Source organism: Zalophus californianus, chromosome 9 (genome assembly GCF_009762305.2).
Source record: "Zalophus californianus isolate mZalCal1 chromosome 9, mZalCal1.pri.v2, whole genome shotgun sequence".
Lineage (NCBI taxonomy): Eukaryota > Metazoa > Chordata > Mammalia > Carnivora > Otariidae > Zalophus > Zalophus californianus.
In genome coordinates, this window is record NC_045603.1 from 113,880,765 (window position 1) to 113,904,345 (window position 23,581).

At 36.1% G+C, this 23,581-nt stretch overlaps 1 protein-coding gene across 5 annotated transcripts in view; it reads left to right on the top strand.

Moving 5' to 3' along the window:
• Positions 1–23,581, top strand: part of MPP7 (membrane palmitoylated protein 7) — a 289,462-nt gene that overhangs the window by 73,312 nt on the left and 192,569 nt on the right. The window lies entirely within an intron of this gene.

The following is a 23,581-nucleotide window of genomic DNA, read 5'->3' on the forward strand; positions in this document are numbered from 1 at the left end:
CTTGGTGCAAATCTCAAGTGCCCGTGTGACTCACACCTGGCTTTGTGATATTTTTTGACCCGTATGTCCCGACAAGGTTTGAGTCAAGCAGAGAAGACGTGCCTGTTCCAAGAGTCCCTGAATTCAGAGAACCTCCAAAGCATGGTGCATGCATGAGACGCTTACGGTTCCCTTGTAGTTCCTTGTAGACCAGATGTACTGGTCAGGGGTCTTTTTTACCCTACGTGGTATTGCTTAGCAGTGTTTCTCCCAGGTACAGAGCTGGAGATTGTAACCGAAGGGCAGGTGCTCATGCTGCAGGAGAGAGTGGCTCACAGCTGTTCTGATGCCCATGGTACTCACGTGGGAAAATACTCTCAATGTAAAACTTATACCATTTCTCCCCCTCCCCTTTCTGCTTATTTCACTAAGGAAAAAAAAGCTTAATTACACAAGCAATCCATAAATACACTCTCCTCGTCAAAGACGCATAGATAAAAAAAGAAATTCTTTACTTGCCCTTTCCCTGTCCCCAATCTCATTTTCTTTCTCCGTTTGATAAGTATCCTTCAAGAATGTTCTGTACATTCAACAGTTAATGTATATGGATGTATATAAATATATTGTTTTAGGTCTTTACTTTTTAGTCAGATTCTGTCATTCTCTGGACTGTTCTATAACGTTCTTTCCTATACCAAGTAATGTCTCAGAACTGTATTTCCATGGTGTGTGTGTCTGTGTGTGTGTGTGTCTCTGTATATATAAACTTTGTATCTATACATACATCTGTTATTTCCCTCATTCTTTTAAACTAAGGCATACTTTTCCATAGTATCACAATTTAGTGAACCATACTTCTGTTGATGAAAGACTTGATTTTGCTCCTTTTGTAATATTTTGGAAGAAAAGATGTAAATATTGAATGGATGTTGTCAAGTTGTCCTCCAGAGCAGTTAAAACACTTAACGATCCATGGACAGTTCATTAAGGATTCTTTCCCCCATGTTCTTACCGAGCTTCAAATTATAATAAGTCTGTAATTTTTACCCATCTGATAGGTAAAACATGGTATTTTCAGTGTTAAATGTGCATTACTACTGATAAGGAGCATATTTCCATCTGTGTAATGGCTCTTTGTTCCTCTGATGTGTCAGTTCATATCCTTTCCCATTTTTCTATTGATTATCATTTTCTTATGTTTTTATAGAATTTCTTTATTTGTATTTTATAATTTATGGGGCATTTTAGGTTGAACACCATTTTTTTTTGGTCAACCCTTTGTCCTTTTTTTCTTAAATAGTATCATTTCTTTTATTGAGGTTGATAACTTTTCTGTGGACAAATCAATCTTTTCTGTATGGTTAATGTTTTTTTTTTTTTAATTTTTTCTTATGCTTTCCTACCTACTGCAAGGTCATGAAGATGTTCTCTAAGATTTTCTTCCGATAATGAAAATAGTTTGTTTTTACACATTTGGAATTTTAGTCCAACTGTGATTTACATGTGGTGTGAAACAGTAATCAAATTTTACTTCCCACGTGAACAGCCAGTAGTCCACAAACCACTTATTCAGTAGTGTGTCCTTTTGACATAAATTTGTAATACCGCCTCTGTTGTACACCAGTATTACATATATGTCCTGGGTTTTCTTTCTTGGATTTTTAAAAAAATAATTTTAATGGACCTTATGTTTCAGAGCAATTTCAGATTTACAGAAAGATTATGAAGATAGTACAAAGTTCCAGTACACCTGATACCTTGTTTCCCTGATTATTAACATCTTAACCTTAGTTTGGTACATTCATTTCAGTTAGTGAATCAGTATCGATACACTATTGTTAACTATATAATTTATTCGGATTTTCTTAGTTTTCTCCCAGTATCTTTTTTTTTTTTTTTTGCTTCAGGATCTCCTCTTATATTTAGTTGTCATTGTCTCATTGGGCTTCTGTTGACTGTGAAGGTTTCTCTGACTTTCTTTGTCTTTGGTGGTGACCTTGACCGTTTTAGGAGCACTAGTCAGGTGTGTTGTGGAATTCTGCTCTCTTGGAATTTGTCTGATGTAAAGTGCCATTGTTAACATATCAAGGGTGCATCCTATCAACTTGACCTATGACTGTCGATGTTGGCTGACAGGGTGAAGTAGTATTTGTCGGGTTTCTCCACTGTGAAGTTATTCTCTTTTCCCATTCTTTCCATCCTGTACTGTTGGGAAGGAGGTCTCTAATGTGCAGCCACACACTGGTGGAGTGTGTGATGCTCCCCCCTGCTTTAGAAGCTAAAGTATTGGGGCCCTTGGGTGGCTCAGTCGGTTAGGCGTCTGCCTTCGGCTCAGGGTCATGGGATGGAGCCCCACGTCGGGCTCCCTGCTCAGTGGGGATCCTGCTTCTCCCTCTGTCTGATGCTCCCCCTGCTTGTGCTCTCTCTCTGTCAAATAAATAAATAAAAATCTTTAAAAAAATAAAAGAAGCTAAAGTATCTATGTAATATACCTGGAATATTTTGTCTCTTTTCTCCCATTTATTTGTTCAGTGATTTATTCATATCAATGCGGACTCAACGGATATTGATATTTTGGGTTATAATCCAATCCAGAATTTATTTTGTTGTTCAAATATTAACAGTTTTGGCTGTCAGGAGCCATTTCAGTCGGCTCCCGTCAATGTGGGCTTGCTTGTTTAGTTTTAACAATTCCTTCCTTTTGTCATTACAGGGTGCCCCAGGCTCATTTTACAGTGCTCCAGTCCTGGACTCAGCCATTTCTCCAGGGAGCCCTAGGGGCTTTTACTGGGGAATGGGATTAGAACCCAGGATCTGGGTGATGATTTGCACATTGCTACTACAGTGTTGCTTCTTTTAGGTCTTGTCATCTGACAGAACAAAGAAATACATGTGTGTACACTAATCCATGTAGATACACACATTATAAACATTTTTGTGTGCGATCAGCTGTAACTGTACTTGGCTAAACATGAATTCTTACTGATGTCGCCAACTCTAATTCATTAACAAATGGATCATTTTAGCCTCCTTTCCTCATTTCTTTGTAAATTCCGATTCCCAACTGTGAGAAGCCTGGCTGCCACCATCCACCATCCATTTACGTAATCAATTCCACTGTACGTGTGAAGCAGTATCAGAATTGTTAACCTGTACCTCATGGGAAACCACTTCGATCAACTTGAGAGTTGACCTTGTTTTTATTTCTCTGAGAGTACCATGCAATCTTATGGACTCATTCCTTTCGAGCATAGTACCTATGTTCTAGTTTTATAAGTTCATTAAGTGTGATTTTTTTTCCCCAAACATCATAATATGAAATATGTACACAGAAATACACATAAAACTTTTATAAGACCATTTTAAAACTGGTTATAATGCCAGTAGCCATGGGATCACCATCTGGTTCAAGAAATCAAGCATCCTGAAAGCAACCTGTGTATTTCTTCCCATTCACAATCTCTTCAACATCCTTAGAGGTGGACATTAAAAAAAAAAAAAAAAGATTCCTATTTTATACTATACATAAAACCTAGATTATGATTTATGTAAGCTCCCTAGGCGATATAGTTTAATTTTGCTTGTTGTTGAACTTCAGAAATGCGATTACACCATATGAATTGGAGTAGTTCCAGTTGGTGTTACAACCCCCTTCTCCTAAGTGCTGTCCTCCCCTATCCTGTATGCAGAAGTTACTAGTTGAGTGCCATTTTTCTTTAGGTTAGTGATTTCTGAATTGTATTCATGAAATATTTCCTTAACTTACTCCCTTTTCCATTTCCATTTTGATCTTGATACCTTAGAATAGATTTTTGTTGGTAAGGTGTGAGGTCAGGCTCCGTATTAATTTTTCCCATGTGGGTATCCGTTTGTCCCACCATGACCTAGTAATGCCTCTGCTTCCCTCTGCGGTGCTATGAACCTTCAGTGCTTTGTTGAATCTCAGTGGTGATTGTGAACATCTTCGTTTTTAGCTCTGGATCTCAAAAAGAATTATTTCAGCATTTCTTCTTTGTCATATTTGCTCTAGATTTTTTCATCTGTGCCCTTTACTAGATTACGGAAGTTTCTTTTTATTCTTAGTTTGCAAAATGACTTTTTAAATGAATAGCCCCTGAACTTTGTCAGGTGCTTTGTATTTATCTACTATAACAATCATGTTTTGTTTCCTGTGAATCTCAACATAGCAAATTTCATTGACTTTTGACTTTTTTTAAAATTTATTTTATTTTATTTATTTATTTGAGAGAGAGAGAATGAGAGATAGAGAGCACGAGAGGGAAGAGGGTCTGAGGGAGAAGCAGACTCCCTGCTGAGCAGGGAGCCCGATGTGGGACTCAATCCTGGGACTCCAGGATCATGACCTGAGCTGAAGGCAGTCGCTTAACCAACTGAACCACCCAGGCGCCCCGACTTTTGACTTTTTAATTGATTTTTGACTATTAAACCAACTTGTATTTTTGTGATAAACCCAATTTGTTCATAATTTATTATCTTCTCCATATAATCTGCTGGATTTAGTTGGCTCATATTTTATTTATAACTTTAATATCTCTTTTACAAGTGACTTCCACCTATAATTTTGCTTTCTCATTCTCTCTCATCAGATTTTCACAGTATCATGTTAGCCTCATGGAGTGAGTTGGGAGAAGTCTTTATACTTCTGTGGACAAGTTTGTGAAAGACTGAAATTAGTTTTTCCTTTAGTGGAACTTACCTGTCTAGGTTACCTGGGCCTGGATATCTTCTTTTTGATGAGAATACTGGTAACTATTTTAAAGATTGCAAGAATGTTCAGGCTTTCTATTTCTTCTTGAGTTAGTTTTAATGATTTATATTTTTCTTTTTTTTTTTTAAAGATTTTATTTATTTATTTGAGAGAGAGAGAATGAGAGATAGAGAGCACGAGAGGGAAGAGGGTCAGAGGGAGAAGCAGACTCCCCGCGGAGCGGGGAGCCCGATGTGGGACTCGATCCCGGGACTCCAAGATCATGACCTGAGCCGAAGGCAGTCGCTTAACCAACTGAGCCACCCAGGCGCCCAATGATTTATATTTTTCTAAGACTTGGTCCATTTCACCTAAGTTTTCAAATTTCTGCAGAAGTTGCGTATAATATTTTCATGTGTGCAGTTTCTATGTTAATTTTCTTTTTGGTTCTGATACTGCTATTTATTGTCCTTTCTTCTTTTTCCTTAATATTGCCAGAGTTTTGGCAGTTTCATTACTCTTTTTAGATATAAAACTTTTGGCCTTATTTTCTTCATTGTATATTAGTTTTTATTTCATTGATTTTTAAAAAATTCTTTTTCTAGTTATGGACATTTGTTCATAAATTTTCAACCTTCTTGTTTTCCTTAACCAACTGAGCCACCCAGGTGCCCAACCTTCTTCTTTTCCTAATGTTAACATTTAAGACTGTTTCTCCCTAGGTACTGGTTTTATTACCTTAGGATCATTTTTTTTTAATTGCTTATTTAGAATTTTCTTGAATTTACAAAAAAGAATTTTTTATTTTATCTTTTGGTCCTGATTTCTACCTTAATTGCTTTGAGGTCAGAAAACTTAATTAGCATTATTTCAGTCTGTTGAAATTTGTTTAGACTTTACGGCCAGCTACATAGTCAATTTCTGTAAGTATCTACCTGTGTCTAAAAAGAAGGTATATTCTGCCATCGTTGAGTATAGTTTTCTATATATGTCTGTAAGGTCAAGTTTGTTAAGTTATTCAACTATTCTGTGTTTTTACTGATTTTTGTTTGTTTATTCTCTCAGTTACCAAGAGAAGTATTGTAAATACTTTCCCTTTATGACTGGCTTTTTCTTGCAATTCTGTCCAGTTTTTGTTGGATATATTTAAATTTGTGATTAAATATAAATTTGCTATTTTGCTGGTGAATTAATACATTTTATACTTTTTAATACTTTTTTTTTCAAGATTTTATTATTTGACAGAGAGAGACACAGTGAGAGAGGGAACACAAGCAGGGGGAGTGGGAGAGGGAGAAACAGGCTTCCCACTGAGCAGGGAGCCTGATGCGGGGCTCAATCCCAGGACCCTGGGATCATGACCTGAGCCAAAGGCAGACACTTAATGACTGAGCCACCCAGGCGCACCTTAATACATTTTATTTTAAAGTAACTATTTTTTTTGTTAACGTTTGCATGATACATCTTTTCCTATCCTTTTATTGTCAACTTTTCTGTATTCCTGCTGTATTAGTTAATAGCTTTTGTGAATTGCTTACAGTTGGATCTTTCTGAGGTAACAAGTTGGACAGCCTTTGCTTTTAACTGGAGTATCTTCAGTACAGTTAATTATGATGTCTGACTTTTAAAATTTAAAATCTATCATATTTTGTGTTTTCTTGTCTTGATTCTTCTAAGTTTCTTTTTCTATTATGTCGTCTTTTGGATTGATTAGGGTTCTCCTTTCTCATTTTGGTTTTCCCCGTGTACAGTTTTGAAGTTAATACATTCTCTTTCTGTTCTTTTAGTGGCTACCTTAGAAATTATGAAATGAATCCTTTATTATAAAATCCTGTCTTAATCTGTGTCTTTATTGTCATCCTGACAAATCCAGGGCTCTTAGAACACTTTTACCCTGTATACTTCCCTCCCAAATTAAGTGCTATTGTGTCTTGTGTTTTAATTCTCTCTCAAAACAAAACAAAACAAAACAAAAAACCCACCACAACCTTGAAGACATCCTTATTTTGCTTTATATCATCAGTATTCATTTAGAGTTCCTCACATATGACCATTTTGTTTGTTCTGTTCTCCATTTTACAACCCAGCATTCTTACCCAGGATGAGTTTTCATCTGTTTAAAGTTAAAAAAAAAAAAAGCTTTAGAATCTCCTAAATTGAGGGTTTATGGTTATCAAACTGTGTCTTTCAATGTATCAGAACATGTTTTTATTTCCGTTCATTTTTTTCATTTTATTAAAGTATAATTGATATATGGCATACTAGATTCAGGTGTACGACATGATGATTTGACTTTTGTGTATGTGGCAGAATGATCACCACGATAAGTTTAGTTAACATCTCTCTCCATACAAAGTCACACCATTTTTTTTTCTTGTGATGAGAACTTTTAAAAGATTTACTTTCTTCAAGCAACTTTCAAATTTGCAATACATTATTGTTGACAATAGTCACCATCCTGTACATGACTTCATTGTGTAACTGGAAGTTTCTACCTCTTGATCCCCTTCACCCATTTCATTCACCCTCCCCATCTCCTTCCCTTCTGGCAGCCACTGACATATTCTCTGTATCTATGACTTCTGTTTTTTTGTTTGTTTTTTTAGATTTCAGACATAAGTGAAATCATACAATATTTGTCTTTCTCTGTCTGACTTTTTTCACTTAGCATAATACCCCCAAGGTTCATACAAGTTGCAAATGGCTAGATTTTATTTTATTTTTTTATGGCTGAGTAGTATTCCTGTGAGTGTGTGTGTAAAACTTTTTCCATTCATCCTTCAAAGGACACTTAGGTTATTTCCATACCTTGGCTATTGTAAATAATGCTGCAGTGAACATAGGGGTTCATGTATCTTTTTGCATTAGTTTTTCTTCAGATAAATACCCAAAAGTGGAATTGATGGATCATAGGGGAGTTCTATTTTTAATTTTTTGACTGTTTTCCAGACTGTTTTCTATAGTGGCTGCACCAATTTACAACCTCACCAGTAGTGCACAAGGCTCCCCTTTACCTACAGCCTCATCAACACTTGTTATTTCTTGTCTTTTTGATACTAGCCATTCTCACAGGTGTGAGGTGATATTTCATTGTGATTTTGATTTGCATTTCCCTGATGAGCATCTTTTCATGTGCCTGTTGGTGATCTGTATGTCGTCTTTGGGAAAATGTCTATTCAGATACTCTGCCCATTTGTTAAATGGAATTGTTTGTTTCTTGTTGATATTGAGCTGTATGAATTTTTTATATAGTTTGGCTGTTTACCCCTTGGATATGATTTGCAAGTTTTTCTCCCATTCAGTAAATTGCCTTTTTTACTTTGTTGATGGTTTTCTTTGCTGTGCAGAAACTTTTTAGTTTTATATAGTCCCATTTATTTATTTTTGCTTTTTGTTGCCACAGACTTTGGAATCAGATCCAAAAAAAAAAAAAAAAAAGAAAAAGAAAAAAGAAAAAAATCTCCAAGAGCAATGTCAAAGAGTTTACCCACCTAGGTTTTCTTCTAGCAGTTTTATGATTTTGGGTCTTTCATTCAAGTCTTTAATCCATTTTGAGTTAATTTCTGTGTATGGTGTAAGATAGTGGTCCAGTTTCATTATTTGTATGTTGCTGTCTAGTTTTCCCAGCACCATTTATTGAAGACACTGTTCTTTCCCCATTGTATATTCTTGCCTCTTTTGTTGTAAAGTAATTGGCCACATATAATTGGGTTTATTTCTGGGCGCTCTGTTCTGTCCCACTGATCTATGTGTCTGTTTTTATGCCAATATCATACGTTTTGATTATTTTGGTTTTTAGATACTATAGCTTGAAATCAGGGAGTGTGATGTCTCCAACTTGTTTTTCCTTCTCAAGATTTGGTTATTCAGGATCTTTTGTGGTTCCATACAAATTTTAGCGCCGTTTTATTCCTGTAAAAATGCCTTTGGAATTTTGATAGGGATTGCATTGAGTCTATAGATTGCTTTGGTTAATGTGGACATTTTTGCAATATTCTTCAATCCATGAGCATGGAGTATCTTTCCATTTATTTGGGTTCTTATCTCTCCTCAGTGTCCTACAGTTTTCAGAGTATAGATCCTTCATCTCCTTGGTTAAATTTATTCTTGGGTATTTTTTTAATGCAATTTTAAAGGGGATTTGTTTTCTTAGTTTCTTTTCCAGATAGTTTATTGTTGGTATACACAAATGCAACAATTTTGTATATCAGATTTGTACCTGCAACGTTACTGAATTCATTTATTCTAACAACCTTTTTCATGGAATCTTTAGGGTTTTCTATGTATAAAATTGTGTAATCCAGAAATAGTGATGGTTTACTTCTTCCTTTACAATTTGGATTCCAGTTTCTTTTTTTCCTAATTGCTGTGGCCAAGACTTCCAATACTGTGTTGAATAAAAGTGGTGAGAATGGGCCTTGTTCCTGATCTTAAAGTAGGCAGCTTTTTCCTGTTGAGGATGATGCTAGCCGTGGGCTTGTCATATATGGCCTTAAATGTTGGGGTACATTTTGTCTATACACACTTTGTTGAGTTTTTTTTTTTTATCATAAATGATGTTGAATTTTGTCAAATGCTCTTCCTCACTTATTGAGATGGTTATATGATTTTTACCCTTCATTTTGTTAATATGGTTGATTGATTTGTGGATGTTGAACCAGCTTTGCATCCCTGGGGTAAATCTCACTTTATCATAGCTTATGACCTTTTGATCTATTGTTGAATTTGGTCTGCTAATGGTTGTTGATGATTTTTGCATCTGTGTTCATCAAGGATGTTGGCCTGTAATTTTTTTTTTACTCTTTTCTGGTTTTGGTAGGAGGGTAAGACTGGCCTCGTAAAATGAGTTTGGGAACATTCCCTCTTCTTCAATTTTTTGGAAGAGTTTGAGAATGATAAGGTATCAAATCTTTGATTGTTTGGTAGAACTTGCCAGTGAAAGCCATCTGTTCTTTTGTTTAGATTTTTTTTTGATTATGGATTCAATGTCCATCCTAGTAATTGGTCTCTTAAGATTTTCTATTTCTTCATGATCAAACTTGGAAGATTGTATGTTTCTAGGACTTACCCATTTCTTCTAGGTTGTCTCGTTTGTAGTGTATAATTGTTTATAGTAGTCTCTTAAAAAGCCTTTGTATTTCTTTGGTATCACTTGTAATTTCTCCTCTTTCTTTACCGATTTTATTTTAGCCCTCCTTTTTTTCTTAATCATTCTGGTCTTTGTCAATTTTATCTTCTCAGGGATCCAGCTCTTAGTTTCATTTATCTTTTCTCTTGTCTTTTTAGTCTCTTTCATTTATTTTTGCTCTGGTATTTATTATTTCCTTCCTTCTGCTGGCTCTTTTTTTTCTGGTTGTTTTGGGTGTGAAGTTAGATTGTTTATCGTTTCTTGAGGTAGGCCTGTATTGCTATAAAGGTCCTTCTCACAAATGCTTTTATGCTGTATCCATAGATGTTGGTATCTTGTATTTCATTTTACTTTGTATTAAGGTATTTTTTGGAAAAAAATTTTTTTATTTCTTTGTTGACCTATTGGTTATTCAGATGTTGTCTAATCTGCACGGACTGTGATTTTTCCTGTTTTCTTCTCGTAATTGATTTTTAACTTAACTCCTTTTTAACTTCATTCCATTTTGGTCAGAAGAGATGCTTGATAAATTTCAACCTTAAATTTATTGCGATTTGTTTTGTGGCCTCCTATATGGTCTGTCCTGGAGATTGTTCCATGTGCACTTGAGAATGTATATTCCTATGCCTTTGGATAGAATGTTCTGTATATATCTGTTAAGTCCATCTGGTCTAATATGCCATTTAAAGCTGATTTTTTAAAATGGATTTTTTTGTCTGGATGATGTATTCATTGATACAGCGAAGTATTAAAGTCCCGTACTATTATGTATTGCTGTCAGTTTCTCCACAACATTTGCTTCATATATTTAGGTGCTTCTGTGTTATAAATAAACATTTGCAAATGTTGTATCTTCTTGTTGGATTGACCTCCTTTATTATTAGGTAATTCCCATCTTTGTCTTTTATTACTGACTTTGTTTTAAAGTCTGTTTTGTCTGATCTAAATATAGCTACCAAGCTTTCTTCTGGTTTCCATTTGTATGAAACATCTTTTTCCATCCCTTCACTTTTAGTTTGTACACATCAGTCCTTACCTCTAAAGTGGGTGTCTTGTAGGCAGCCTATAGATGGGTTTTGATTTTTACCCATTCAGCCACTCTGTGTCTTTTGATTGGAGAATTTAGTCCATTTACATTTAAAGTAATTATCAATAGGTATGTCCTTATACCCAGTTTGTTGATTGTTTGTGGCTATTTTGTAGTTTCTCTTTATTCCTTTCTTGTTCTCTTTCTTTTTTCTCTTGTGGTGTGATGACTGTACAGCTATGCTTAGATTCCTTTTTCATTATTTTTTGCATACCTACTGTAGGTTTTGTTCTTAGTTACCATGAAGCTCACATATATAAAAGCATATATATTACAGTCTCTTTTAAGTTGGTAGCAAATTAAATTTGAATGCTAAATTCTAAAACTCTGCATTTTTACTTTCCACCCTTCCCCATGTTTAATGTTTTTGATGTCATTTTTACATTTTTTAAATTTTGTGTATCTCTAGTTATGGTGGTTATAGTTATATTTAGTACTTTTTTCTTTTAACCTTCATGCTAGCTTTATACGTGATTAATCTACTTCCTTTATTTACTTTTACCAGTGAGATTTCTACTTTAATGTTTTCTTATTGCTAGTTAGTTCCCTTTCTTTTCAGCCTGAAGAAATTCCTTTAGCATTTCTTGTAGGGACAGTTTAGTGGTTCTGAATCCTTTTAGCTTTTGCTTGTTTGGGAACCTCATCTCTCTTTCAATTCTGAATGATAACCTTACTAGACAAATTAACCTTGGAAGTTTTTCCTTTCAGCTCTTTGCAAGCCAGAGTGGATGGTATAATACATCCAAAGCTTCTGCTAAGAAATAGTCTTATGGGAATTTCCTTGTACGTAACAAGTTGTTTTTCTCTTGTTGCTTTCAAGATTCTCTCTTCAACTTTTGCATTTTAATTATAATGTGTTTTGGTGTGAATTTTGTTTTTGGTTTATCTTGTTTGTATTTCTCTGGGCTTCCTGGATCTGAAAGTCTGTTTTCTTGCTCAGGTTAGGGAAATTTTCAGCCATCCTTTCTTCAAATAAATTTTCTTCCTCTTTCCTTCTGTCTTCTCCTGCTGGGACTCCTATAAGCAAATGCTCTTCTGCTTGATGGTGTCCCAAAGACCCTAAGTTATCTTCACTTTCAAAATTATTTTTTCTCCTCTGCTCTTTTAGGGTGAGTTCCGCTGCCATTTCTGCCAGATTATTGATTCTTTCTTCTGCTTTACCTATTCTGTTGAATCCCTCTAGTTTATTTTTTAGTTTAATTATTATATTCTTTAGCTCTATGACTTCTCTTTGCTACTGTCATGTATTTTCTGTCTTTTTTTAAATTCTCTCTGTGTTCATCCATTCTTTTCCTGAGTTCAGTGAGAATCTTTATGACTGTTTCTTTGAACTCTGTATTGGGGAAATCATTTATCTCCATTTCATTAATTTTTTTTTTCTTTCTGGGGTTTAGTCCTGGTCTTTCATTGGGAACGAGTTTGTCTGTTTCCTCATTTTGCCTGACTTTGTATTTATGTCTTTGTGTTAGGTGAAACAGCTGTCTCTTCCAGTCTTGTGTGGGTGATCATTCTTATTATTTAACCTTGCCATAGTTTTTCATTGTCTCTCGTACTGTCTCTCCAATTATTTTAGACCTGTGGGGCTCAGAAACACAGTCCACTCTGGCCACCAGAGTCTCCTACTCAGTAGGCATCCCCTGTGTGGGTTGCATGCACCTGCTGGCTTGGGGGCCTCTGGCTGTGGGAGTGTCACTAGGGGGCCACTGCACCGGCCTGCTGCTTCTGGCAGGGCCGTGGCAGCAGTGTGGAGGGGGTAGAAGGTACTAGGTTAGATCGAGAGTGCCAAAGTAGCTCCTGCCAGCATTGGCAATAGCAAGGTAGAGAAAACATAGGGCACCCTCCAGAGTCTTTTATTGTTGGAGGGAATCTGAGTAGGCTTTGCCCTTCTGGTAGATGCTTTAAGACTAGCAAATGAAACTCCTTTCACGTATGGTCTAGGCTCTTTTCAGACTGGTGCTTTTGCACTGGGTCCTGAGGCAAATGAGCCCTAGTGTGAGCCCTATAAGAGCAGACTCTCCATTCACTACAGCCCTGTGATTCTCCTGGATGTAAGCTCCATTGGTTTTCAGAGCCAGATGTTTTGGGGACTGACTGTCTGGTACAGGTCCCGAGGGTGAGGGTGCCTGATGTGTAGCACAGATCCCTCCGCAGGGAGGAGTTCTGTATTTGTGAGGACCCCTCCTCTATGGGCTGCTGCATGGGGGCTGGGGTTTTTGGCAAGAGAGTGTCCATGTCTCTCCTAACTGTGTCAGTGTGGTTTTTTACCCTTTGTGGTGGAGTAGCTGTCCAGCTAGTTTTCAGGTTCTTCTCAGAGGTAGTTGTTTTATATGTAGCTGTAGATTTATTGTGTCTGTTGGGGGAGGGGAGTTCAGGATTTTTTTTTTAAGTCACTATCTTGAATTACCTCCCTGTTTGTCTCTATTCTTAGGTATTTTTACTAAGCAAAGAATGCTAGGTTGGCTATTGTTACTGATTTATTTATTTTCACCATAGTGAAAGATGGTGACAAAATGATATCTTTTTTTAAAGTTGCTATTTAGAAGTCAGCTGTCAGGATCTCTGTTTTGAAGTAATCTTTCAAGCCATGTTCTTTCTCTGTTTTTAAGATGTCAGTACATATATATTTTTTTAAAATAAGTTCTCTTTAGTTCTTCTAAAAATGGCCAACATTCAAATTGTTTACACCATAGGCTCATCTTAGGAAATCTGGTTAACCTTATTTCCAACATCAGAGTCATGAAATTTGATCCTTAAAGCAATAGATTCAAGTTAAGAAAGGTTTTTAATATATCACTGCAATATGCCACTAATGGAAGCCCTTTGAAATAACCAAAATGGACTTTATTGGCCTTGCCAGTGTCATACAAATGTTTTGTTCTCATCTTTCTTTTAAAAGATGAATTATTTTTCCTTTTTGATATTGCATATATTTCATCGTGGAAAAGCAGGGTCTTCAACATGCTGCTCTTTTTTCTTCAAATTGTTTCCAAAATGAAGTATACTCTGCAGTTGTGAATTGACCATGTTTTTATGTCTACAGTTTTCTTCCACAGCAAATCAAGATCATTAGGCATATGGCTGACTGGTAGCTGTTCTGTGAGCATAAAGTGGTGTGTGAATTGGAATTTGGATACAACTTTTCCTCCTTCCTTCCTTCCTTCCTTCCTTCCTTCCTTCCTTCCTTCCTTCCTTCTTTCCTTTTCTTTCTTTCTTTTCTTTCTTTTCTTGTAGTATTTCACAGAGCTTGTGTTCCTTAAATTGATTTAGGACACTTATTCTTGTCCTTGTTACCGCTCATCAGGTATTTCTGAATGAAGTGAAAAAGTCTTCTTCGCGTAGTATTGGATTTTTCAGTGTTAAACAGAAAAGTCACTAAGTGGCATTTTCTCACAGTGTGTTTCCACGTCTGTGCTATTAATAGTTTTCTTGTAAGGTAAATATCTGCTAGCATGCTACCTGTTAGCAGTTACTCTTCAACCTTGCATGCTCTTGCTATTACAAAAAGTCCAGCAGACATTTCTTTCTTTGAATTTTTCAGATGAATGGCTTTATTTATTATAATAGGTAATAGCAGTAGATTTTCCTGTGGTACAAAGTCACCTTCAGTAGATACTGTTAATCAGAAACAGTTAAAAGTTTATACATAAAAGAATCCGGTAAATCAGGCCAGACTGTGTAGAGGGGATATGTATGTTAAACTCTCTGTTACACTGTGGTCGTTAGATTTAAAATATCATCTTAATGTGATTATATCTTCATCTTTACACAAATGCTATGTAAACAAGCTGCTGAATATTTTGTATCATGTGGCATTGTACAGAATGTTGTATATGCAGTGATCATTTCATATAGGAATTTTGCCAATAAATTTCATTCATTATGTAGTATTTGTCTTTCGTTTTGAGACTCATTTTATAATCTTAATGACAATAGTGTGACTTCTATGTTAGCTAGAAGGTGTGCAATGTCTCATCATGTGTATGTAGTTTACTTTTTATTTTTAAGCTTTTCTTTAAGGTAAAATAGACATAAAATTTGCCATTTTTACTATTGTACAATTTAGTGGCATTAAGTATATTCAAAATGTTGTGCAGACATCATCACTATCCATTTCCAAAATGTTTTCATCATTCCAAACAGAAACTCTGTGTCTGTTAAGCAGTAACTTCACTTGTTTTCCACTGCCCAGCTCCTGGCAGCCACGTTCTACTTTGTCTCTAGATTTTAACTATTTTAAATATTTCACCTAAGTGGAATTATACAGTATTTGTCATTTTGTAACTATACCACTTCATGTAATGTTTTCAGGGTTCATCCATGTTGTAGCATGTATCAGAACCTCATTCTTTTTTATGTTTGAATAATATTCCACTGTGTGGATACACTGCAAGCTGTTTATCCATTTATCTGTGGATGGACAGTTGAGTGTTTCCACCTTCTGGCTATTGTGAATAATGCTGCAATGTACATTGCTGTACACGTATCTGTTTTGAGCCCCCAATTGCCGTTCTTTTGGGTGTATATGTAGGAGCTGAAATTCCTACTTCTATAATAATTCTGTAGTTAGCTTTGTGAAGAGCCATCAAAATGTTTTCCATGGAGTCTGCACCATTTTACATTCCTCCCAGCATTGTAGGAGGGTTCCAATTTCTCCATATCCTCATCACTACTTGTTACATTCTGTATTTTTTTTTTTTTTTTTTTTTTTGGTGGGCAACAAAGCAAAGTTTATTGAGTGATAATAGTACAAAGCTCCCAAAGAGGGAGGGGGGGACCCGAGAGGGTTGCCCACATTCTGTAATTTTTGATTATAGCCATTCTAGTAGGTGTGAAGTGGTACTTCATTGTGGTTTTAATTTGCATTTCCCTAATGACTAATGATGTTGAGCATCTTTTCATGTGCTCTTTGGCCATCTGTATATCTTATTTGGAGAAATGTCTATTCAAGTCCTTTACCCATTTTTTTTTATTAGATTGCCATTTTGTTGAATTTTGGAGTTCTTTATATATTTTGGATATTAAACCCTTATCAGATTTTCAACCTGCAAATTTTTTTTTCCCATTGTGTAGGTTATCTTTTCACTTTCTTTCTTTATAATATCTTTTGTAGAAAAGCTCTAATTTTGATGAAGATCAATGTCCATTTTTTCTTGTGTTGCTTATGCTCTTGGTGGCATATCAAAAATCTATTGCCAAATCCAAGGTTATGAGGATTTACCCCTTATTTAAAATTTGCATTAAGGGACGCCTGGGTGGCTCAGTCAGTTAAGCATCTGTTTTCAGCTCAGGTCGTGATCCTGGGGTCCTGAGATCAAGTCCCACATCGGACTCCCTGATCAGCAGGGAGTCTGCTTCCCCCTCTACCTGCCGCTCCCCCTGCTTGTGCGTGCTCTCTCTCTCTCTCTCTCTCTCTGACAAATAATTAAATAAAACCTTTAAAAAAAAAGTAAAGTTTGAGTTAATTTTTGTGTATGGTGTGAGATAGGGATCTAAGTTAATTCTTTCACATGTAGAAATTTAGTTGTCCTAGTATTGTTTATTTTGTTTTCATTTCTATTTTAAGCGACTATCAGTTTTTATCCTCTAGCATTAGTTTGTACTTTATCTGGAAACAATTTATTGGCAAAAGAGGCCAGTGTCTTTAAAAATGATTAGAAAACTTTGGTGGCATCATGACACTGTTTATCAGAATTTCTTAACTCACAAAGCCCTGGGGATAGGGGAAGTTACCTCTCCGGTTAAATAAAACCTAATTCTTATTATTGTGCTTTGTATTCTGACTTTGTTTTGGTGGCTTATTTTTTTGGTTGTCTTTGTGAAATAAGTGCATTTTTAGTTTCACTTCTAGCATAGGTAGGTTCACTATCAAGTTTGGAATCTTGTTAACTTTATTGATGTTTGTTATTCTGAGGTCTGTTTTATCTAGTAATCATAGATAGCAGGTAAAGGCCAATTAAATTTAATCCACATTAAATAGGGTATGAAAAGAGCAAGAAAATGGTGGGATGGGGAAGTGATCAGAACTTTATCTAGAAAAAGGAAATATAAATTGTGACCACATTTTAAATGTAATTAAGAACATTGTAGGTTACGATTATAACTGTGCTAATTCTTAGCATATATGTAAAGCATCCTGCTGAATTTTCCTTTGTTGGCATGATATTGTTGACAACATTTTATAATAGCGTTTGACTTTTGCAGTGGGATAATAAAAAGGGCATTTTAACAAAAATACTTGAAGTCTTTAGTTTCTCCAGTAGCATTTGGTTTTTGTTCATTTTTAAAAATTTGGTATTCTGATTGTTCCCTTTCGAAGTGAAATGTATTTGTCAGTATGTTATATTTTTCTGGGTTGTTGATTAGCAGACCTCTTTCAGTGGCTTGGTCACCATTATCATTGCTCATGGTTGAGCAGCTCCTCAACATTACTTTCGTCAGCCTTGTGAAGTCCTGTATTTTTGCAGTGATGTTTATGGCATCCAAGATAAAAACCAATGACAGTGTGCCTGGCATGGGTTAGGTGGGAAGAAATGTTTAAATGAGGGCTGGTATTTACATTGTTAGTTTATTGGTGAATATCAGATGTTTATTTTCCTGTAACCTTGTAATGTTTGGGACTTAGGTCATAAATATTCAGAAGATGGAACCTCTATGTTTGTATTAGTTTTTTTTAAAAACATTTATTTTAGAGAGACAGAGAGTGAGTGGGGGGAAGGGCAGAAGGAGAAGGAGAGAGAGAGAATCTTGAGCAGACTCCCTGCTGAGCACAGAGCCTGACACAGGGCTCCATCTCAGGACCCTGAGATCATGACCTGAGCTGAAATCAAGAGTCAGCAGCTTAACCAACTGGGCCACCCAGGTTCCCCTGTATTACTTTTGTCAGTGACTAGGCTTCTATGAACTAATCTTAAGTCTTTTTTTTTTTTTTAAGATTTTATTTATTTATTTGACAGAGAGAGACACAGCGAGAGAGGGAACACAAGCAGGGGGAGTGTGAGAGGGAGAAGCAGGCTTCCCGCCGAGCAGGGAGCCCAATGCGGGGCTTGATCCCAGGACCCTGGGACCATGACCTGAACCAAAGGCAGACGCTTAATGACTGAGCCACGCAGGCGCCCCTGATCTTAAGTCTTTCATCTATTTTAGTTAATTGAGTATATGACTTGATATAATTATAGTTGTGTAGTGTAAATTTTCCAAACACAGTGGCGATAAGCAAATGCTGTGAAAGTTAACAGAAAAGCTCTGACAAGCATAGTCTCGGCAGCACTAGCACAACCTTATGAAACAATCATGCAAAAGTCATAATCCTGTTGCAAATTCGAACCCGGGTGACAAAATCGTAATTGATTTTTTTTTTCCTTCAGTAGTGCTAAGTTATGCCAGTGGAGACTGCCCATGGGCCACATGAGAGACCACTGGACCCTGTAATGCTCAGCAGTCTGCACCTTAAGAAACAAGAATTTGTTCAATCAGTCAATTTAAAATAAAATAAAAAAAGAATTAATCTGTTCTTTTGCACTGTTTCCTGTGAGGCTTGGAGCCCAGTTAGCGACTTTGAAAATGTCCCTCCTTGCTCTTGAAGCAGTTTCTTGATCAGGGGAACAGGCCACATTAAATGACATTTAAATTAAAGGGAATATTTCTTGGTTGTGTTCTTATGAAATAAGAGTATAGTTACATCAGGAGGCTATTTTTATAGCCCCGTTTTCTGTATATGCTTGTCTGTATATGATGCTGATTAAAATTAGCCAGATTGCTAGGTTTTGTGTTACAAATATTCTTCGTTATCCCAGAAGACAGTTTGCTCTTTTTTTTAATCTTAGCACAGTCTTAGGGTTCAGTCCTAAAAAGGGTTTATTGACGGTTTGAGTGATATATATATATATATATAAATAAATAAAGGATTGTCTTGGTAGATTTCAGATCCCGGTTGCTTTAGAATTGTTCAGTGTAAAATATTCTTTTCTTAAAAATAAACAACAACAACAAAAACTGGGCAAGGCATGCCAGAGACAGGACAAGGGACTGAGGTCCAGGTCTAGTCAAAAAGATGGCTCAGAGGATTCTGATCAACAACAACAAAACAATCTTGTAAGGGGTTATCTTTAAGCATTTTCAAAAAGTGAAAAACCAGAATTCGATCGAGGAAAATTGTAATTTGACACACTCCTAATCCTAAACTGGGATTTCTAGCTATATATTCAGATCAAAATCCAAACCAAAAATCACTTTGAGAATTCATATGAGTCATGTTAGTCTTTTTATACCTTCTGAGAGTCCCTCAGTGTGAGTGAGAGGCTGTCTCTTTAAGACTTTTGCATGCAAAATACATTTTGAAAGAAAATATGCCCTTTTAAAGAAACCCTACGAACGCTAATATAATCGAAACATATAGACAGGTAGAAGCATGCACTTTAAAATCTACTAAGACAATCCTTATCATAGGAGAGGGGAGGGGGATGAAGTGAGATGAAGTTCAGGATTGGAAGAGATTAGTGCCTGCTTTTGGGGTAAGTGATGGAGGGGCACTTGATCTGGGAATTAAGGGATGAATAGGCTTTGGACATAAAATTATTTTACTTGAAGAAACTTGGAAATTTCTTCTAAGGGAATCATTTTTCGTTAGGAAAATGAATTACAGACAGCTAATGAGTTCCATGGGAATGAACTTTCACCCATTCTGGTGACTTTTGAAATTCTGCTGAACACTTAATCATGTGACCTCACTTCAGTTTTTGATAGAAACTTAGCTTACCTAAAGAAACCTAGCTTACCTAAAAATTCTTTTCTCTCTGGTAATATAAACTGTATTTAATGGGTTTATATTGCTTTTGGAAGTTGTCATTCAGAAGACATGACTCTTCAGGAGAAGCTGAGGGATACATGGTAAGCGGTTATAGTAAAGATGAAGATCAAACTAAAGAGACGGTTTCATGCCATCAAGATGTAATTACATAGCTCTCATCCAGGGCCATTGATATTGATAAAATTTAAAAATATAAATTTTATTTGCCAGAACTCACATTAAATGTTAAAGTTCTCTTTCGGATGGAGTGCACTTGAACCGCCTCAGTTTTTACTGTTCAGGAAGCTCAAGTGGACGTGTGTTAAGATATGGGACCTAAGGCCTATATATTTTGCTTTGCTGCTTCTTGACAAGTGAGGATGGTGGAAAAATCACCCCTGTAAATATTGTGCAAGGATTTTTGTAATAGCACATGTCTCTTAGACTGAATTTTTAAAATGCAGTTTGTATGTAAAGAGATAATTAGGGATTGGCTTCGTTTATGTAGGGATCCTAGTTGATTTGATTTCGTTTTTTTCCTGAATGGTAATGTAGGGATTCAGCACTTTTAGTAGAATAATTTCTCACTGCTTAAATGATTTGCAATGGTACCTTTATCTTCTACCCAATTCTAGATCTATACTAGATCTCTTTCCAGATACTCTATTGTGTTTCAGCAGACCTAGCTGTCCAGTCTTTTGAGGGATTTTTACCCTGATGGTTATGATTTCTGTAAGAAACAAAATTTCATGCTGTTTTAAGAAGACTCGTGTGGATTGAAAGGCCGGGAAGCATTTAGGTTTCTGGTCAGCAGTTGCAAAACACCAATTTATTACTTTTTGCTTAAAAATAAAATATAGTTACAGCTTAGGTTATTCCATTTATTATTAAAATTCATGCATGGGCATACCATAGTTATCATAAGTTGGGAACTCCGGAACCTACCACATCTTTTCGTCATGAAATAAGATTTTTTACACAATTTTGATAACGTGAAGAAGTCTCTTAGGAGCACAACTGTTATATTTTTGTGTAGCAGATTGTTCTTGGGGGAATATCATGAAGGCTATTTCAGGAGAATACCTGAAAAGAAAGCCATTATAAATAATTCTGAACATTTCTAAGAGCTTTTCCTTCACTTGATTGCTTATTGATTCAACTAATGAGTGTCTGGGAGGAAATGATAAAGATGATGGCAGCTACTCTATGGCTACTTGGGTCATCCACGTGCTGGGTGCTTTTTGTACATTCATCTCATTACAGATCGCAGAGGTACCAGTTAGGTGCTAAGAACTCATTCTTTATCTCTGTTGACTGTTGTCATCCTATGAGAAACTCCTGTTTCTCTGTCTACAGCACCTAACTGGAACTTCCAGTAGGCAGGCCCTCTTGTGTTTACTTGGTTTCTCTTGCTGTTCCTTTTCTTCCTGATTAAGGTTAGTGCCTGTTGGTCTGTCCATTACGTACCATTAATACACTGAATGTGGGATGATGAGAGGTAAGATTTAGGTTGGTGCTCTGCAGGGAAAGCAGAAATGCAGATAAACTCTGGCTGGGCCTAACTACATGTTAGGTTCAGTTTTACTATATTATAAATATTGAAATCAATGAAAATAAATCCTATCATGCTATTAACTACAATAAAACAAATACAGTAGTACCTTACCTTTAATAGCCAACTGTTCCAGGCTAGGAGGCCCTATAACTGGTTAAATGTAGTGTAAATGTAATTCATGTTTTTGGAGACTGTTATAAGTCATAATTCATAAGAGTTTTCAAAGTAATTTTCATTTTGCTATGGCTTTATCGTATGGATGAGTACTTTTAAGGATCAAAGTACAGTTGACCCTTAAACACTGGGGGGGGTTGGGGCACCAGCTCATCCCTAGATCCCCTCCCCGACACAGTTCAAAATAACACGTGTAACTTTTGACTCTCCAAAAACTTTACTAATAGCCTACTGTTGAGCCAAAGCCTTACCAATAACAACAGTCGGTTAATGTATTTTGTGTGTTGTATGTATTCTATACTGTATTCTTAGCTAGGGAGTAGCCTAGGGAAAAGAAGATGTTAGTGAGAAAGCCGTAAGAGAAAATACGTTTACAATAGCGTGCTGTAAAAATAAAATCCACGAATAAGTGGGCCCATGCAGTTCAAACTGGTGTTGTTGCAGAGTCAACTGTTAAACTCACTCTGAGAGTGGAGGATACCCTCTGTGGGCCACAGACCGCGAACACAGAGCTCATTACAAACTGGAATCTGTTTAAAGTTTAGAGATAGCTTTTTTTTTTTTTTTTAATGAGGGTTATGTACAGGTGTATTGCCCATGCCCTCTATTACCTTGCCCCTGATATTATAGACTTTCTAGGTAATTGCATAAAATGTTATTAACAAACTGCACTATTGTAATTATTTAAATTGTTCTGCATATATAAAACGGAACTTGCCAATGCTTTAAAGCAGGTATTTGCAGTTGGGAGAAAGTGTAAGAAAGCGAATGCCTCTGTCAGAGTTGTATTAAAGTTTTTAGTATAGGTACTTTTGGAAATAAAACATACCTTAAATGAGAAAAATTGAATCCTGTTATGAATGGCACCGAATAGTGCTGATTACTTTACCTTTGACAAAGTGGAAAGTTTAAAGCTTGGTGTATCCCATTTTATTAATATAATAAAATTTTATAGTGTTGCTCTGGGCGTCGATATATGTCCTTTAGTGTTTATTAGCCCTTGGTTATAGTTAAATGTTTTGGTCCTGTGCCTGGCCATACTGTACAGAATGCAAATATCAAAATTAAGAAAAATACCCAGTAAATATATGTTTCTCTTGTTCTCAAGTCTTAATCTATAGGATTTCTAAATATTTCGGTTACTTGTATGATCTAATATGATTGGACACAGAGAACATCTTTTTTATCATTTAACATAGGTTTATAGCTTCCCCAGACTTGTTCTAATAATGAAGCTATGAGGGATGTGACAAGAATGGTGATATTAAATTTCTCTAGACCAACAGTAAATTTTTCCATTCTGATGTCAGGAATGCTGAGCATCTGGAATCTGCAAGAAGAGTGAATTGTTCACTGCGGGAACACTTTCATCAAATTCTGAGCCACTTACTCTCTTAGGAATTACTACTGTCTTGTACAGAATATTATATTTTTACAGAAGCAGTTTTCTGGAACTGGAAAAATGTCTTCACTTTACACTTCTGTATTTTTGTACAATTTCACGTTCAGGGATGTTCTTGTTTTGAGACTTAATGTCACGTTTTAGCATTAAATTCATTTTCTTTGGTTTAATAGCAATAATTTATGTTTGTTCAAATACAGTGAAAAAGCAATAGAAAAGGGATTGCCCTCAACAAAGATTTCTTAAGAGTTTATATAGAAGGATCTGTGTTCTATCCTTGCTCATCTTTTTCCTTGAATTTTCAGAATAGCTACCATATGTATCTTGGTATCTTTTACCTTGATTGTGGCAGAAATGTATTTCTATAAAAGTGCTACATGGAAGTAGAGGAAAGGAATGTGTGAAATTCTTTATTAGTTTTGGTTAAAACATTTCTCAGGTCAAGATGGGTATTTAAAATAAGTGTAACTTGGCATGAGAAAGTGCTCAGCATCGCTCGGCATCAGGGAAATCCAAATCAAAACCTCCATGAGCTACCACCTCACACCAGTCAGAATGGCTAAAATTAACAAGTCAGGAAATGACAGATGTTGGCTGGGATGCGGAGAAAGGGGAACCCTCCTACACTGTTGGTGGGAATGCAAGCTGGTGCAGCCGCTCTGGAAAACAGTATGGAGGTTCCTCAAAAAGTTGAAAATAGAGCTACCGTACAACCCAGCAATTGCACTAGTGCGTATTTACCCCAAAGGCACAAATGTAGTGA